Source organism: Mustelus asterias, chromosome 2, assembly GCF_964213995.1.
Source record: "Mustelus asterias chromosome 2, sMusAst1.hap1.1, whole genome shotgun sequence".
In the NCBI taxonomy this organism is placed as follows: Eukaryota; Metazoa; Chordata; class Chondrichthyes; order Carcharhiniformes; family Triakidae; genus Mustelus; species Mustelus asterias.
In genome coordinates this window covers 103227347-103245555 of record NC_135802.1, presented here as the reverse complement: position 1 = coordinate 103245555, position 18209 = coordinate 103227347, and the positions used below count along the sequence as shown (strand labels likewise).

At 44.8% G+C, this 18209-nt stretch overlaps 1 protein-coding gene and 1 pseudogene across 1 annotated transcript in view; both read right to left on the bottom strand.

Annotated features, from left to right (window-relative positions):
* Positions 1-18209, bottom strand: part of LOC144510161 (RNA-binding motif, single-stranded-interacting protein 3) — a 1322231-nt gene that overhangs the window by 1155604 nt on the left and 148418 nt on the right. The window lies entirely within an intron of this gene.
* LOC144482256 (U2 spliceosomal RNA) lies at positions 5773-5924 on the bottom strand (annotated as a pseudogene).

Genomic DNA, 18209 nt, shown 5'->3' with positions numbered 1-18209 from the left:
AGTGACATTGGTGTGCACTGCTGCAACTTCCCATTTTTCCTCTGACAAACCTGCAAAACTTACCATCAAGAAGAACAAGAGCAGCATGGGAACCACCAACTGCAAATTCACCTCCAAGCCACACTCCATTCTTGAAACTAGTAGATCAAGTCAACCCTGCATATAAAACAACCCCAATCCAATGCCACAAAAAACTTGCTAACTCTGTTTCCCGCCAGCAGAGGGAGAGAGCTCACCCGAAAGTCGGCAGCTGACAGCAGAGGGCACAATCATGCATGCGCGGATCTCTCTGTCCCACCCACCCCCTAACTGTCGTAGGCCTCCACAGTTGATCCCCCCCACCACTCCCGGGCTGGCCATTCCCCCCTCCCCCACATGGGGTGGCCGATCGCCCCCCCCTCCCCGTCCAATCCCAAATGCAAAATGCGTAGTGTCCCCCCCACTTGCCTCCTATTAGGCCCTACCCTCTCCCAGTAGCCTGTCCGCTCAACCCCCACCTCTTGGCACTACCCAGTGCTTGGTGGGCACTGCCAGTGTTCCAGGCTGGCAGTGCCAGGGTGCCCAGTGGCAGTGACCAAGAGGCACCCCTTGCCCCTGACCTCCTAGGAGGCCTCAATAGCCTCTAGCCCTACTGGCTAGGACATCACAACAGGTCCCTGTTGATGGGAACCATATGTAATCCTCGCCAGTGAGGACCTTCACTGGCAAGGCCAGGACGATAGCATCCTGGGCTCACTAATAATATTTAAATTCTATTTAAAACAGAATTTAAAGATTGAGATCACTCACTGGATATCCGGTGCCGGCAAGATCACAACAGGTGAGAAATTGGGCATGAAGATCATCTCTCACGCAATCTTGCCTGCTTGCCCTGCCCATCGACCAGCAGAACGTGAAGGTAAGATCACCCCAACAGACAGACTAAAGGGCAATAAGGGGCACAGCTTGGTATGGCTCCTGCTCTGCCCAAGACTGCCAAAAACTACAAAAGGTCGTGAATGTAGCCCAATCCATCACACAAACTAGCCTCTCATCCATTGACTCGGACTACAGTTCCCAGTGCCTCAACAAAGCAGCCAGCATAATTAAGGACCCCACGCATCCCTTACATTCTCTCTGCCACCTTCTTCCATCGAGAAAAAGATACAAAAGTCTGAGGTCATGCACCAACCGACTCAAGAACAGCTTCTTCCCTGCTGCTGCCACACTTTTGAATGGACCTACCTTGCATTAAGTTGATCCTTCTCTACATCCTAGCTATGACAGTAACACTACATTCTGCACTCTCTCCTTTCCTTCTCTATGAATGGTATGCTTTGTCTGTATAGTGCGCAAGAAACAATACTTTCCACTGTATGCTTATACATGTGACAATAATAAATCAAATCAAATTAATGTGGCCAATCCACCTAACCTGCACGTTTTTGCAATATGGGAGGAAACCCACACAGACACAGGAAGCACGAGTAGACTCCACACAGCCAGACACCCGTGGCTGGAATTGAACCCTGGAGCTGGGAGGCAGCAGCACTAATCACTCTGCCACCATGCCCCCATTCAATTACAATTTAACTTTCAAAATCCTAACTGTCCAGCCTTTTGGCCCTTCATCCACTGCAACATTTCTGTAGCTTCTGTAGCTTATTCAACCACACCCTCACCTCCCAAATAGATCACTTTGCAATTTTATGTTACAATTCATCAGCCGCATGTCCGCCCATGTCTGTGACTGGAATTTCTGGAGACAGCAGAGATCACCGTATCTGTCCTATTTGTTGGTCGCCTAAAATTTACACCTGACTATTCTTTATGAATTTTCCAGCTGTAACACACAGTCAAAGAGGGCAAATAAATAAACTATTGCTAATGTATTCCAAGAAGTTTACAACAAGCATGATAGCACTCATGTTGCAATTCGCATTTTAACATGTCAAAAATTTTAATCAATGCAATTTTCCTTTATTGTTGACAAATTTGCTGCATTTTTCTCTTTCCCAAATTGCTCAGCAGGGATTTCGGTAAAATGTCCAAATAGTCAGAAATTACTCTTGCGTTTACATTGAAGGACCACATCAAATTGAAGTTTTTCTATAATAGCTTAAACTCATAACACTGTGAAATTTAATCCATTTATGTTTATAAAGTGTTAGAGGTACAGACTGGGTTTCAGACACACAACCAATTATGTACAGACAGTGGATGCCCACAAAACAAGACGACTTCAAGTTACCAAAAACAGGACCTCAGCCTCTTTTCTGTCTTGTCAAATGTTTCGAAGCAGCTCCCCCATTTCAGAAGTTTGAATTTCAGGCCACCTGCCCCACCGGCAGCAGCCCTTTGGTTAGTGGGTGCACAGGGATTGGGGAGGACGACTGAAGATCACGTGCCATGGAGAAGAGAAGAGCACTCCTGCTCCTCAAGGTATAATAGTATTTGACACCTTGGATGTAGGCTGAGAAGTAGAATTGTCCAGTTGGGATGTGTCCCGCTCACTGAGGCCGAAACAAGACGAGTGGCAGGAGGTGGCCTCTCGGTGGGGGAGGTAACAATCAGCATTCCATCCTGGTGGTGAAACCAGCAGCTCACACCCACCCTAGCCACAGGGTCACAGCTGCTGACCATCCAGTGGAGGTTGTAAAAGGTAAAGTCATCATAGTTCCAGATTACCATAGGCTGCTTGAGGATTTTAACCTAAGGCTCACCACACCTTAGGCAAGGAGCAAGATTGGGAAAGTGGGCCTTCATGAGTAACCTCAGCCAGTACGGGAATTGAACCCATGCCATTGGCATTGCTCTGAATCACAAACCAACCATCCAACCAAATCAGCTATAGGGTCTCTGGACCATCAATGCCAGCACAAAAGCTTTAGAGGGTAGTTTCCCCAGATATTTTAGGCAATAAAGAGTTTACAACGTAGCTGATAGAGTCCTAAGCAGAAACACTGGTGTAGTTCATGTTTAGCGTGAGATACTACCTTAGTAAAAGAGCTGAAGTGCACAACAGCAATGCAGGTTAACCAACTGTTTGTTAAAGTGCCCGTTAGTTCTCATCAAACAGGCATTTTAGTGCCTACTGTTGACCTAACGCCCTCTCAACAGCAACCGGCTGATTTGGTGCATCGACGTTGCTGCAGAGGATTTGGAATAGTATCTGGAGATTTAAAGAGGGGCTTAAAAACACATATGGGGACTTTTTGGGACACTTTGTCAACACTTCACCCATACTCTACCAACAGTTATTCTGGAAATTCTCTTGAGGACGTCACCTGTAAAGAGTTACTGCTTGCTATACTACCTTATAGAAGTCACCAGGAGATAGGGAGTGCATTTGGTTACCAGCATTGGTTTTCGAAAAGATGCTGGGTATGAGAGGTGAGGAAAATACAAAATATTCTATCTCATTTTGATATAAATCTTTCCTGTTCACTAATCCAGCTTTGCTGGAATGCCAGATCAATCTCAGAATGATCTAAGAACGTTTAAAACATGAAGCAAATTTAATTGCCAAAGCAGTAATTTGGTTTAAACCTTCAACTCTTAAGCTACCCAGTGCCTGTTTCTGTATTAGTGAATGTGGAATTCTTTATTAATGAACGTAGGATTATGTTAAATTAATTATTAAAAGGTGCCATTGTAGTAAAAGTGAATGCAGGTGAATATTTTGTGAAGACACTTCCATTTATATATAGAGGGCGGGATTCTCCGATCTAATCTGCCCCTTCACTGCTGCCAGCGAGAATGGAGAAATTGGTGCAAAGCCAAAATGCCGTTCACTGCAGCAGGACTGGAGAATCCCAGCTGCGTGTGCGGTCAGAGAATTACAGCCAGAAACCTTCACTTGCTCAAGATGTCTCAAAGTGCTTCATAAATTAATTTTGAAGAATAATCACAAATCATTTTACACAATGCCTCTAGCACACGCAGCAAATGAGATGTATGAGACCATCTGCCTTGGTGATGTTATACAAATGGTCAGTCAGCTCAACAGGAGAAATTCCTGCCCTTCAAAAAGACGATGGTTGAAAAGGACCTCAGTCCTCCACATCTCCACCAACGTGATATGGTTTCAGTACAACACTAAAGTGTCAGCCTAGAGCGTACTGTTAAGTCCTGGAGAGGGACTATGAGCTTTTAACTTTCTAATTCAGAGGCAACAATGCCACCACCTGATTCAATTAGAGACTGGCCTCTGCAAATGTAGACTTTTATATGCATATATTAAGTATCTTGGTGTCTGCTCCAGTATCCGTGATATTGTACAGTATTCACAAATGTGGAAAAAGTAATGAATCATAGAAACCCTACAGTACAGAAAGAGGCCATTCGGCCCATCGAGTCTGCACCGACCACAATCCCACCCAGGCCCTACCCCCATATCCCTACATATTTTACCCGCTAATCCACGCATCCCAGGACATTAAGGGGCAATTTTAGCATGGCCAATCAACCTAACCCGCACATCTTTGGACTGTGGGAGGAAACCAGAGCACCCGGAGGAAACCCACACAGACACGAGGAGAATGTGCAAACTCCACACAGACAGTGACCCAAGCCAGGAATCGAACCCAGGTCCCTGGAGCTGTGAAGCAGCAGTGCTAACCACTGTGCTACCGTGCCGCCCATGAGTGGTCACCATCTTCTGCAATAGTGAACATTGGTCTACAACAACAGTCATTGTAGATGTCTTATGGTAATATATACTTTGAATGTACCCATGTGCAATATTAAAATGTAACTGTACAATATTAGTGAGAGTGCAAATAATGGTATTAATAAATGCAGCTATTTAGCATAATATTAGTGAATATCATAGAATCCCCACAGGAGGCCATTTGGCCCATCGACCCTGCACCAACAACAATCCCACCCAGGCATTATCCCCAGATCCCCATATTTACCCTCTAATCTCCCTGATACTAAGAGTCAATTGAGCATGGCCAAGAAATCTAACCTACACATCTTTGGCATGTGGGAGGAAACTGGAGCACCCAGAGAAATTCATGCAGACATGGGTTGAATGTGCAAACTCCAGTACAGTATCATCTATTGTAGCTGTCTATGATAAAATACAGTGAGTATAGACAATATCAGTTAGATATCTGTTATCTCCACCATCTTCTGCAGCAGAGTTCCAAAGTTTCATAACCCTCAGAAAAGAAAATTCTCCTCAGCTCTGTCCTGAAAGAGCAAGTCCTAATTTTAAAACAGTGCCCCCTAGTTCTGGGCTCACCCACAAGAGGAAACATCCTTTCTACATCCATCTTGTCAAGACTGTTCAGGACCTTATGTACTTAATTCAAGTCACCCCTCACCCTTGACACTCGAGTGGAAACAAGCCCAATCTGGCCAACCTTTCCTCACAAGACAACCTGCTCATTCTTGGTATAAGTCTAGTAAACCTCCTCTGAATTGCCCCCAGCGCATTTACATCCTTACTTAAATAAGGAGATCAAAACTGCACACAGTATTAGAATTTTCCCCTACGTCCAGTATAACTGATGCATTCCTTACATTCATGTTCAATGCCTCTCATAATAGAGGCTGACATTCCACTAACCTTAATTACTTGCTGTGCCTACATACTTACATACTAGAACATCTAGATCCCTCTTTTTTTTTGTTTTTATTCCAATTCAATCAAATCAAGTCCAATTCAGAGTCTCAACAAGTTGAGACATTCCCGATCCAAGCTGACAAGACAGGGCTCTCACCTCCTGACTTGGGCTTGATCTACATGATCCAAGCTGATTGGAGTAGGCATAGCTCCTCCTCCAAGGTTTGATCTCATTTGCATCTTAGCCAAAAGGCCGAGATGCCGCTTTTAAAAATTGCTTCAAATGAAGCTAAAATGTAACCTAATGACTTCAACCAAGCACAGCATGTCAATACTACACTTGATCTTAGCCAAAAGGCCGAGAAGCGATCTGCACCTCAGAATTCTGTCATTGTTCACTCATTCAACTTATCTGTATCCATTTTCAGCCTCCTTATGTCCACTTCATAACATTCTTGCCTACCTGTCTTTGTGTTATCTGCAAATGTAGCCACCATGCCTTTGCTCCCCTCATCCAAGTCATTGATATAAATTATAAAATGCTGAGGCCCCAGCACAGACCTCTATGGGAGTCCACTTGTCACCTCTTGCCAATCAGAAAAAGACCCATTCATGCATACTCTGTTTTCTGTCAGCCAGCCAAACTTCTATCCATGCTAATACGCTACCCCTAACAGCATGAGCTCCTACTTTGCACAATAGCCTTTGATGTGGCACCATGTCAAATGCCTTCTGGAAATCCAAGTACAATCAGTCTACAGGCTGCCATTTATCCTTCAAAGAACTCCAATAAATTGGCTAAATGTATTTCCCTTTCACAAAACCATGCTGGCTCTTCCCAATTACCTTGCAAAATTCACACCCACTAGCAACTTCTTTTCCTCCTGGTCCTCATCTCCTGAACCAAAGTTGTTTCCAACTATTGCACCAATGCCATCCTTGGTTAACAGTGCTACCCCTCCAACTTTATTTAGCTTCCTATTCTTGAATGTCATACAATGTAGTTTGTAGACTACTCCCATTTATCCATCATCTCAATGATATGAATGACAACAAGCTCCCTACAAGATATATGATCCCTAATCACTGCTCATTTGAAGACTGGATCTTTAAGATCTGGACTCCCTGCTTGCGTATCTGAGGACAGTTACCTCCCAACACCATGGATGAATGGTCCTATCCCTTGCTTTCACTCTCTGGCCCTCATTCTCATCAAGCTAAATGCCCAATCTGGTAGCAACCCTTCTGAATCACTCCTAATGGATGGGCTTCTCTGAGTTAGTTCATATGCAGCAAATATACCATTAAAACGTTGCTGACAAAGTGACAGTAATAGCAGATCCGAGAGTGGCAGCAGTAGTTTCTCTCGAAGTGTCAAGGTGCCCTTCAGAATGATCAACCTCTCCCTGCAAAGTAGCCCCAATGAAGTGTAAAACAGAGAAAATTGTTCAGTTGCAGCCTTGCCCTTGAAGATCTAGTTTCTGAGTGAAAGATCAGTGCAATGCATTGTAAAAGCACCTGGAGCTCGGAGGAGTTCCGATGAACTTCTCCCAGCCTTTACCACCTTTCTGTTGTCAGATTCTTTTTAAATTTCCCTCACCTACATGGCCTCATTAGCCTCAGAGTTTTCCATCATGGTGATCCAGCCTGATGGTATTTCTCTGGTACAGGTTGTAGACAATTTTCTCTTCAAAGGGAGAGAAGAAAAAGTTATAAGTGCGTAAGTAATGAGGACACTTTTCCTGAAAGGACTGTGTGCATCCCACAGTCCTTTCTGAGGTAAGTAGTGGATTCCATAGTAGCCCATCACCAGCTAACTGGAGGAACATTTAATCTCCAAAAACATTGGTGGGTTTATTTAGAAAGCCCACCGCATGAATTCGGGGTCATCGCCTGAAGCAGCAAATCCATGTCTATACCAGTACTTAAAATTGTTTTAGTCTGTCTTGGTGATTTAAGAGAATGCTTTCCCTGATGTTGAAAATGCGATACTTCTTTTACTTCTCAGTGGCATTGTGAAGACTCAGAACATTCTCTCTGAAAAGTGAACGGTGCTGTTGCACTCATTCATTTTTTTCCCCCAATTATTTCTAATCCCTGTTCAAAATTAAATTGAAGATGGAAAATTCAAGGTGGTGTTTTACAAGATGTTTTAGGATGATAAGAACAGAAGTGGGCCTTTCAATTCCTTGAGCCTGTTCCAACATTGTTAGGATTACGGCTGATTTGTACCTCAACTCCATTTAACTTTGTTTGATCCATATCCCTTGCATATCTTTACTTAATAGAAATCTCTACATTTCAGTCTTGAAAATTCTGATTGCAACAGTATCCACAGAAATTTGTGGGTGCGGGTTCCAGATTTCCACTACCCTGTGTGGACAAAATGAATCCAACATGCCATTCTTAAATGGCCCAGTACTAAATTTAAATGGTACCTTATTGTTCTGGAACCTGGAAGTTGTTTCCCTGAAACTATGAATTATTTTGTCATAAGCACCTCAGTTATATGGTTCTAAACTCAATGGAATTCATATCAAGTTCTCATAATCTAACCCTTAAACTCCTGGTATAATTCTGATACATTGGCTCTGTATCCCTTCCAAGGCCTAAATTCAATAAACCCTTCCTGAGGTAAGTAATAGATTCCAGCACTGTCACCATGATACATTTTGTTATCGTTACGCTTGAAGGATACTGCTCGGACACCACGAAGCAGTCTTGTATAGGTTACAAGGAAGTCATTTACAATAATTATTTACATATTTGCAGTAGGTGTATTAGGTTCTTGCACATTGCTACTCATCTCTAGACCGGCCCTAGATTTAGGTCATGCACTCTCTTATATCACCATATCAACATGTACTCAAGCCTCATGTTAACCCTTCAGGTCATGATGTGGAGATGCCGGCGTTGGACTGGGGTAAGCACAGTAAGAAGTCTCACAACACCAGGTTAAAGTCCAACAGGTTTATTTGGTAGCAAATACCATAAGCTTTGGGAGCACAGCTCCTTCGTCAGATGGGGTGGATATCTGTTCTCCAACAGTCCCTTCAGGTACCAGATGCTTCCAATACAGCAGGTGCCTGAATCTGAACACAGTACTTCAGATGAGGTCCGGCCAAGACCCATAGAGAAAGATAATTTCCTCACTTTTGCACTCCAATACACTAGAGATAGCAATCAAAATTCCATTAGCCTTTTTAATTAGTATTTGTGCATGCGTACTAGTTTTATTGATTTGTGTACATCAACATGGAAATCTCTTTGCTCCTTCACAGTTTTTAGGTCACAAGGTTTTCACTAGTTTTGATACCGAGGGAGTATGAAGGGACTAAAAATGAAGGCAGATCCGCTTCCAGCCATATCCAGGGTGCAGGGAGTGAGTGTCTTCAAAATCACAAACCCAGCCAGAATCAAAGGGGAGATTCACTGTAGCTGCAAACAGCAGAACATATTCTGAAAAGTGTAAATTGTTGCAAGAGTCACAGAGATGCAATCCAAGTCCTCTGATGCATTGCTGGAGGCCCTGAACCAGGCAATAGGCACAAGGGTGGTCCTATATCCCTGGAAAGCAAAACCATAGTGTGTTTCCGATGTGGTCTTTGTACAATTGTAGGAAGACATCCTCTTTCTGGTATTCCAGTTCTCTTCGATAAAGGCCAATATGCCATTTGCCTTACAATGTACCTGCCTGCTCTGTGTTCCTTGTACGAGTTTACCCAAGTCGCCCAAAAATAAACATTTACAAGTTTCACACCTTTTAAAAATATTCTCCTTTCCAATTCTTACTACATCACAGTATTCCATGTCATACTCCATTTGCTACCTGCTCACTCAACTTGTAAAGTTTATTCACTAGTCGCAAGTAAGGCTTACATTAACATTGCAATGAAGTTACTGTGAAATTCCCCTAGTCGCCATAGTCCAGCACCTATTGGGGTCAATGCACCTAACCGGCATGTCTTTCAGAATGTGGGATGAAACCGAAGCAGCTGAAGGAAATCCACACAGACATGGGGAGAACGTACAAACTCCACACAGACAGTGACCCAAGCCGGGAATCGAACCCAGGTCCCTGGCGCTGTGAAGCAGCAGTGGTAACCGCAGTGCTACCGTGCCTACATCTCTATTGTCTATAAACTTCTCTATATCTCTTCGTAGTCTTTTTGGGTCTTCCTCACATCTTACTTTGTATAGTTAATTAATAGCCACTTAAGTGCCTCATGCCGCCACTGCTGTTTCCCCTCCTCCCTCCAGCCTGTCTGCACTGGCCCCACCCACGCCATTATATTCACTGAGGTCCTTTAGCCTGACTCCTGCGATAACCACCACACCCCCTTCCACTTAACATTGAGAACACAGAGCCAGAGCGAAAGGTGAGGACTGTCCAGTATTGGCCACTGCTCCCCATGGTGTCGCTTGGCTCTGGGCCATTTGATTGGCTGGCAGCTCTCAGAGGCATGCCCAGGTGGAATTAACATCCTTGAGTGTTCAGTGCCTGCGGGGGAGCTGTTGGAGTGGGTGTGGTGTTTGTGCTGGGGTGGGCCAGGGAGGCCAAGCTCCATTAAATCTAAACCATTTACCTCTACTTTGCCTCTTGCTCATCTATCTTATTGTGGGTGCTTCACACATTCAGGTAAAGAGCCTTTCATTTCATTTTTTGCTGCTACTTGCATAGACCTTATTCACTGGAGCACTATTACTGTTAAACTCTCTGTCCCTTCCTGTCCCACTCTACTTGTCTTTAACCAAATTATAAATTGACTTTTCCTTTTAGATCTCTAAATCTCCCTTCACCTGCACCTTTCCCCCACACGACTATCACTAAACCCCCTTCCTTCTTGCAGGAAAAGCTCACACACGAGGCTGCAGATGAAGATCAGAGTGCCAGAGGCTCAACAACGCCCCCTTGGATTTCAACAAATCTTTTTAACAAGTGAAGCCCCTTTAATTTGTTTTGTGTGACCAGGCCCGCACGGTTATTTAAAGGGGTCAATTTGAGGGTTCTGAGCAGGATGTGCAGGCTGCATGGCTGTACACTTGGGGTGGTGGGGAGTTTTGTTTACAGGATGCTCTGCCCGATCGCATAACTGCAAGTGTGCATGATTCTGCTCTCTCTTTTTCCTCATTCACCACACAATAACAATATTTTAAGTGCCAGCGACGTGCATGGGAAACATGTGGGGTTCAGTGGTAGAGAAACACACCGTCAGCAGACAATACTTTCGCTGGGAATGGGCCACAGAGAGTCTCTGCATTGCTGCCTGAAGGATCCTTGAGTCAATTGGGAGAAGGAGTCACAACCCTCAGACATCTTCCCTCATCATTTCCCTACCTCTCACTGCTGGCTCAACAAATTCATAGCGCCATCAATCCACATTAACCCCCTGAATCAAACCAGTGCCATGGCTCAGCGTTACCTCTCTGCAGATTGTGCCGGAAAACAGGGAAAGGCAGGACGTGCTCATTCCTGCTGATGGCATCAGAAGGCACCTCCTGTCCAGCCAAGGTGGCAGAGAAAGAGAGCAACCATGGAGTCCATACAATAGTCTGGGTTCAGTGCTCTCACCGGCCAGGATAACTGCCAGTGTCATGACCTCAACAGGAGTTTCTGATATAGTCATCAATAATGTACGTGCGAGTGGGTAACTACGCTAGAAGAGTGAATGCACGAACAGCCTTATTGCCACATGGCAACTGAGGCCAAAGCACATGGCAGTGCACATTTTAGGTATGCCTGGATGCAACGTTTGAATAACAGGACTGTATGGTGTGATGAGGATGCAGGAGAACAAGGGCTTTAGGAGTCACTTGGTACGTAACTAACTCTGCACTGTCATGAAGGAGGGAGAGGAGACGCAGAGGAAAAGTTCCTGGCCTCAACTCTTAATAGCAGTCGAAGCAGCAGCAATGGGGGTCACTTGGGCCCAGGGAGAATGATCGATGCAGACAGCAAGGCTGAATCAACTAGGCAGAAGGAGGAGGAAGCAACTATGCTGCTGGTGGCAAATGGGCACAAAGGATGGATATGATGAGATGGGAAATGCTCAAACTTTGATGGTTCTTAATAGGAGTCTATTTGTTCTCACTGCAGGTCATCACCAAAGGACCAGGCTGCAGCCTCGGGAGGAGCCCGAAGACTCCACCTCAGAATCCCACAGTGCAGAAGGAGGCCATTCAGCCCACTGAGTCTGCACCAACCACAATCCTACCCAGGCACTATTACCGTAAGGCCATGTATTTACCCTGCTAATCCCCCGATATTAGGTTAAGTTTAGCATGGCCAATCAACCCAACCCGCACATTTTTGGACCTCAGGGGAAGCAGAAGTCAGTGGCTCAGAGAATGCACTGTCGATCTGCCTCAATCTCTGCCAGCGCAGTTACACCCTCATGGTCCGCAGATGGGTCCTGTCTACATTCAGAAGCACAATCTGATGAACATACCACATACATGTCCCAGCGACTCAGGGAGGATATGACAGCTAGTCCCCAGAGGACTACCTGGGTCCAGGCCCATGCTGAGCCCCACACTGATGACAGGCCTCTGGTTACAGCATGAAGCCTGCTGGACATGCAGCAGAGCCTAAGAAAAATACAGTAGAGATGTAAGGGATAAGTACAGCTTTATGCTGAATATGGAACAGTCCATACACACCATGAGTTCGGCCATGTCCCAGGTATTTGAGCACATGGCACCATCCATGGAGAGGATGGTGACCATCATCGACAGCCAAGTCAAGTATTTGATCCATTTGCACTCTGACCTGCTTTCCATTGCTCTAGCCATGGGCTGAGTGTAGCAATGGCTAGGTAAGAGGGCAACAAGACCCTTCCAGGAGGCCCTTCACCTCAGGGTAACAGGGAGGTACCTTTGTGCACCTATATGGAGGAGGACCATGTGCCAGTTGCCCTGAGGCTTTCATTTCAGGACAGCACAGGGTTAGCAATGTCTCCTCATCCCCTCCACCAGTGACTCCAATGGCTCCAGCAGACGAGTCGGAGGGGGATGCCACAGCAGGAGACCTCCAATCAGTTGGAGACCTCCAGTGGGTTGGGGCCCTCAAGGCTGCAAGCCTCCAGGGGATACCAGCCATGGTCATCCAAGACAACGGGACATCACACTAAGCAGACAGCCTGTTAACAACCTCCACTTCATCAATGTATGCCAGGGTTGCACCCAAAAGTAGCGGTCGGAAAAGTTAAAAAAGTAGGAGCACAAAAGGTGGCATGGGTGACTTTTAAAGGTGTCACTGCACTAAATATACACACAATATAAAATCACTCATGTAATCATTCATAATTACTGAGAAGTGATGGGCCTGACAGTTTCAGATATAATGGTCATGACACATTCCGTCTTGGTCACAATTCAATGGTTTAAGAGATGGGGACACAGGCATTATTACTGAATGAAATATGTTTCATTTTCATGCATTCTTTATTGAATGTTCATGTGAATTGTTACTTTACTGATGATTGTCTGTGGACCGTGGCTTAAATCACAGGCAAGTTGGCATCCCTTTTACACACCCTTGAAGATACTGATCCACTTCAGTCAAAATGGTACAAATGAGGTGGATACGGTTTGTAATCAAAGGACTTTCAACATGGTGCTGTAGCAGAAAGACTGGGCAAGGCAGGCTGTTACATGCATGTCCACATACCCCTAAGATGACACGCTAACCAGCATGTCTGACAAAGACCCACTCCCCATTCTATTCTCCGTGGTTGAGGTGCAGATTTATAGTTAACTCAATAAGGTTGGATGACAGGTCGAAGTCTACACCCCAGGAAGGCAATGGAGTTCTGGTAATGGAGCGATGATAATGCAGGAGCATTGTTGTTGTGCTTGAACTTTGTGTAAATCAATTTGCCCCTTGTATCCTTGCCTGTCTCTCCATATCATCCATGATATGCTCGTTTGCATTTATGGCCTCCTCATGCTCCAACAAATCCTCCTGGTCTGAGGGCGGCTGATTTTCCTTGTGCTCTTTTCCTTGCAACATCTGTCCACATTGTAGCACCAGGTTGTGCGGTGCACCAGGTTGCAAGCTACAATTATCTGTATCACCGTCTGTATTGCAGAGTCCCTCTCGACCAGTCAAGGCAGTGGAAGTACATTTTAAAAAGCCCAATGGTGTGCCCGATGAAGGCTAAGGTGAGCTGAATTGTGATGCTTCTCTGTATCACTCTCAGACTGCCTCATTGGCATCATCAACCATTTACACAGGGGAATAGCCCTCATCACCATCCATCAACCTGGGCTCTGGCTTCAAAAAGCTCTGGGAGCCATAAGTTGTGAAAGATATATGCATTGTGACAGCTTCCTGGAAAACAAGCACAGCCTTACTTATTCTTCTCCTCTGGTCACACACTACTTATCTGTTAATGGAGTGAAACGCTTTACAATTCACAAATGCAGCTGGCTGTTCCCAAGAGCTCAAAAAAAAGAGTATCCTGACTGGGACTTCAGCTCTGGACGTCTTCTCTCTTTACAGAGCAGGTTTGTCCACTTCTGTTGCAGCTACCGGACAGTAGTCCTCATTGGTCAGGCCAGTCAAACACTCAGGTGGTTACGAATGCACCTCCAGTGGAAAACAGACTAGAGAGCTACCAACAACGAGTAGGGCCTCAACCTCAGACTCCTGTTGATGAGGTTAACACTATGATCACAGAGCAAATGCTGCAACTGCCCTCCAGCATGACAGTGCCACAGATGATGCTGGAACCAAATAAGCAGTCCAATGCTGACAACACACACCACACAGCCAAATGCAAAGGATGAAAAGATATCCAAATTCCAGAACAACCTCCAAAGTTTACCTGCAACGTCAGAGCCTACCACTCCTCTGACAGTCATGTAAACACAATATTGAAGGGTTATAAGGCGTCCAGAGAACTTGAACCTATGAACTCAGAGACCTGAAGGATGGAGGGAGGTGGTGGTGATAATAATGTGAATACTTGAAATAGATTAAATAACAACTTGGAGGAGGTGTAGTTTAAGAGTTTGGACATATAGGCCAGAACTCTACCACCTCACCTGCCATGGAATCGGAGCAGGCGAAGGTCCGACAATGAAAATCTCTGTTGACTTGGGGTGGGAATTTCCGATCTTGCCCAAGCAAGGCTGTAAAATCCCACCCACATTGTCAATGCAGGGCTGAGTACAGTACCACCTACACAGTGATGTCAAAGATGATATGACCCACAACTAGGAATCAAACTAGTGTTGGACTGAGCCATGTGCACAGGCAAGCATGGAAACAGTTCCGAGCTCGAGCTCTTTACTGTATATATGTACACCAATCTTGTAGTTAAAGACATACAGTTAACCTATTTAGGATCACAAAAACTTTTATTAAAACCTCCTGGACAGTAAAAATGTTTGTTCTAGATGTTGTGTTATCGTGAATATTGTAGTCATGTGAGAACAAGAGATACGAGACAGGACTGGCAATAAAATACTATGCTGGAGATAAAATACTAGCCATAGGATTGTAGATCAACAATGGGATCATTCCAAATGGCTGAATAAGTATACACCATGAAGAAAAAGACCATGTTTAACAATGCTATAAATATATAAAGGGACTGAAGGCAAGGTAAATGGAAAAGAGGGCATGTATGGTTTATGTTATGACAAAGATAAAATGAGAGAATAGGAAACAAGAAAAGAAAAGTAGGGAGAATGCAGACAGACAAAAAATATTTGCAAGAATGATGGCTGGGTGGGGGGGGGGGGGGTGGTGGTGGAAGAATAGGTAGAGCTAGCGTACACACATACACAGAGAGGAAGTTTATTCAGAGTGAGCGTGGAGGTTTGTGCCTTAACAAGCTTCTCAGACTGGGGACTGAGATTATAGAATAATCAAGCTCATTGATTCCAATTCCATGTTTGGGTAACAGATCATATGTGGAGATGCCGGCGTTGGACTGGGGTAAACACAGTAAGGAGTCAAACAACACCAGGTTAAAGTCCAACAGGTTTATTTGGTAGCAAATGCCACTAGCTTTCGGAGCGCTGCTCCTTCGTCAGGTGAGTGGACTTTCTGTTCACAAACAGGGCATAAAGACACAAACTCAATTTACAGAATAATGAATAATGATTGGAATGCGAGTCTTTACAGTTAATCAAGTTTTAAAGGTACAGACAATGTGAGTGGAGAGAGCATTAGCACAGGTTAAAGAGATGTGTATTGTCTCCAGACAGGACAGCCAGTGAGACTTTGCAAGTCTAGGCAAGTTGTGGGAGTTACAGATAGTGTGACATGAACCCAAGATCCCGGTTGAGGCCATCCTCATGTGTGCGGAACCTGGCTATCAGTCTCTGCTCAGCTGTCGTGTGTTGTGAAGGCTTACCTGGACATCAGCCAGATAATACCCTCATAAGAACAGGATATGGCGTTCAACTCATCGATCGACAGTTCTGACGCGCCACAGCGAAAAACCGCACCGACCTCCTCAGAAGACAAACACGGGACACGGTGGACAGAGTACCCTTCGTCGTCCAGTACTTCCCCAGAGTGAAGAAGCTACGGCATCTCCTCCGGAGCCTTCAACATGTCATTGATGAAGATGAACATCTCGCCAAGGCCATCCCTACACCCCCACTTCTTGCCTTCAAACAACTGCACAACCTCAAACAGAGCATTGTCCGCAGAAAACTACCCAGCCTTCAGGAGAACAGTGACCAAGACACCACACAACCCTGCCATAGCAACCGCTGCAAGACGTGCCGGATCATCGACACAGATGCCATCATCTCACGTGAGAACACCATCCACCAGGTACACGGTACATACTCTTGCAACTTGGCCAATGTTGTCTACCTGATACGCTGCAGGAAAGGATGTCCCGAGGCATGGTACATTGGGGAAACCATGCAAACGCTACGACAACGGATGAATGAACACTGCTTGACAATCACGAGGCAAGACTGTTCTCTTCCTGTTGGGGAGCACTTCAGCGGTCACGGGCATTCAGCCTCTGATCTCCGGGTAAGCATTCTCCAAGGCAGCCTTCACGGCACACGACAGCGCAGAGTCGCTGAGCCGAGACTGATAGCCAGATTCCGCACACATGAGGACGGCCTCAACCAGGATCTTGGGTTCATGTCACACTATCTGTAACTCCCACAGCTTGCCTGGACTTGCAAAGTCTCACTGGCTGTCCTGTCTGGAGACAATACACGTCTCTTTAACCTGTGCTAATGCTTTCTCCACTCACATTGTCTGTACCTTTAAGACTTGATTAACTGTAAAGACTCGCATTCCAATCATTAGTCATTATTCTGTAAATTGAGTTTGTGTCTTTATATGCCCTGTTTGTGAACAGAACGTCCACTCACCTGACGAAGGAGCAGTGCTCCGAAAGCGAGTGGCGTTTGCTACCAAATAAACATGTTGGACTTTAACCTGGTGTTGTTAGACTCCTTACTGTGTTTAACAGATCATATGGCAGGGTAGGACTTACATTTAATGGGAAGGTCCTGGGGAGTGTTATCGAACAGAGAGACTGAGGAGTTCAGGTACATAGTTCCTTGCAAGTGATGTCACAGGTAGACAGGGTGGTGAAGAAAACATTTGGAACACTTGACTTCATTGGTCAAAGCATTGAGTACAGGAGTTGGGACATTATGTTACAACTATACAAAACATTGGTAAGGCCACATTTGGCGTACTGCGTACAATTCTGATCGCCCTGCTATAAGGAGAATGTTATTAAACTGGAAAGGATGCAAGAAAGATTTACAAGGATGTTACTGGGACTGGAAGGTTTGAATTATAAGGAGAGACTGGATAGGCTGGGACTTTCCCCAGACCATAGGAGGATGAGGGGTGACCTTATAGAAATTTATAAAATCATGAGGGGCATAGATGAGGCTTTTTCCCCAGGGTAAGGGAGTCCAAAACTGGAGAACATAGGTTTAAGGTGAGAGGGGAAAGATTTAAAAGGGACTGGAGGGGCAACTTTTCCAAACAAGAGAGTGGTGCATATGTGGAATGAGCTGCCAGAGGAGGTGGTAGAGGTCGGTATAATTACAACATTTGAAAGACATTTGGACAGGTACATGGAGGGAAAGGTTTAGACCAAACACAAGCAAATGGAACTAGTTCAGTTTAGGAAACCTGGTCAGCAACGACGAGTTGGGCAAAGGACCTGTTTCTGTGCTGTATATCTCTGTGACTTTAATGAGAAGACATTGTACAAATGTAACACTAAAAAGAGAATTGTTACATGTGAGATAGAATTAAGTGGTGAGGATACTGAGTTAATAGAGGATAAATGAAACTGTGTGAGATTACCTAATCAGTACTTTGCTTCAGCATTCACTAAAAGGATTTTGAAAAGGTGGTAAATCCAGAATTGATTAAAAGGAGATAAGAGGTATCATAATTAATAAAAGGAAAGCATTGACCAAGTCAGGAAGAAATAGCAGAAGTCCTTGAAATTTTATTACGGGTTCTGTTGAGAGTGCTTTTGTACCAAATGACAGGAATGACCACATTAATGTTAATTTCCACAAAGGCAGACCTTAACCCAAGTAATTACAGGCCAATTAGTTTAACATCGTTGGTAAGGAAATATTTGCAATCTATAATTATAGATGAAATTATTAAACGATTCAATGAAGAGAAATAATTTGA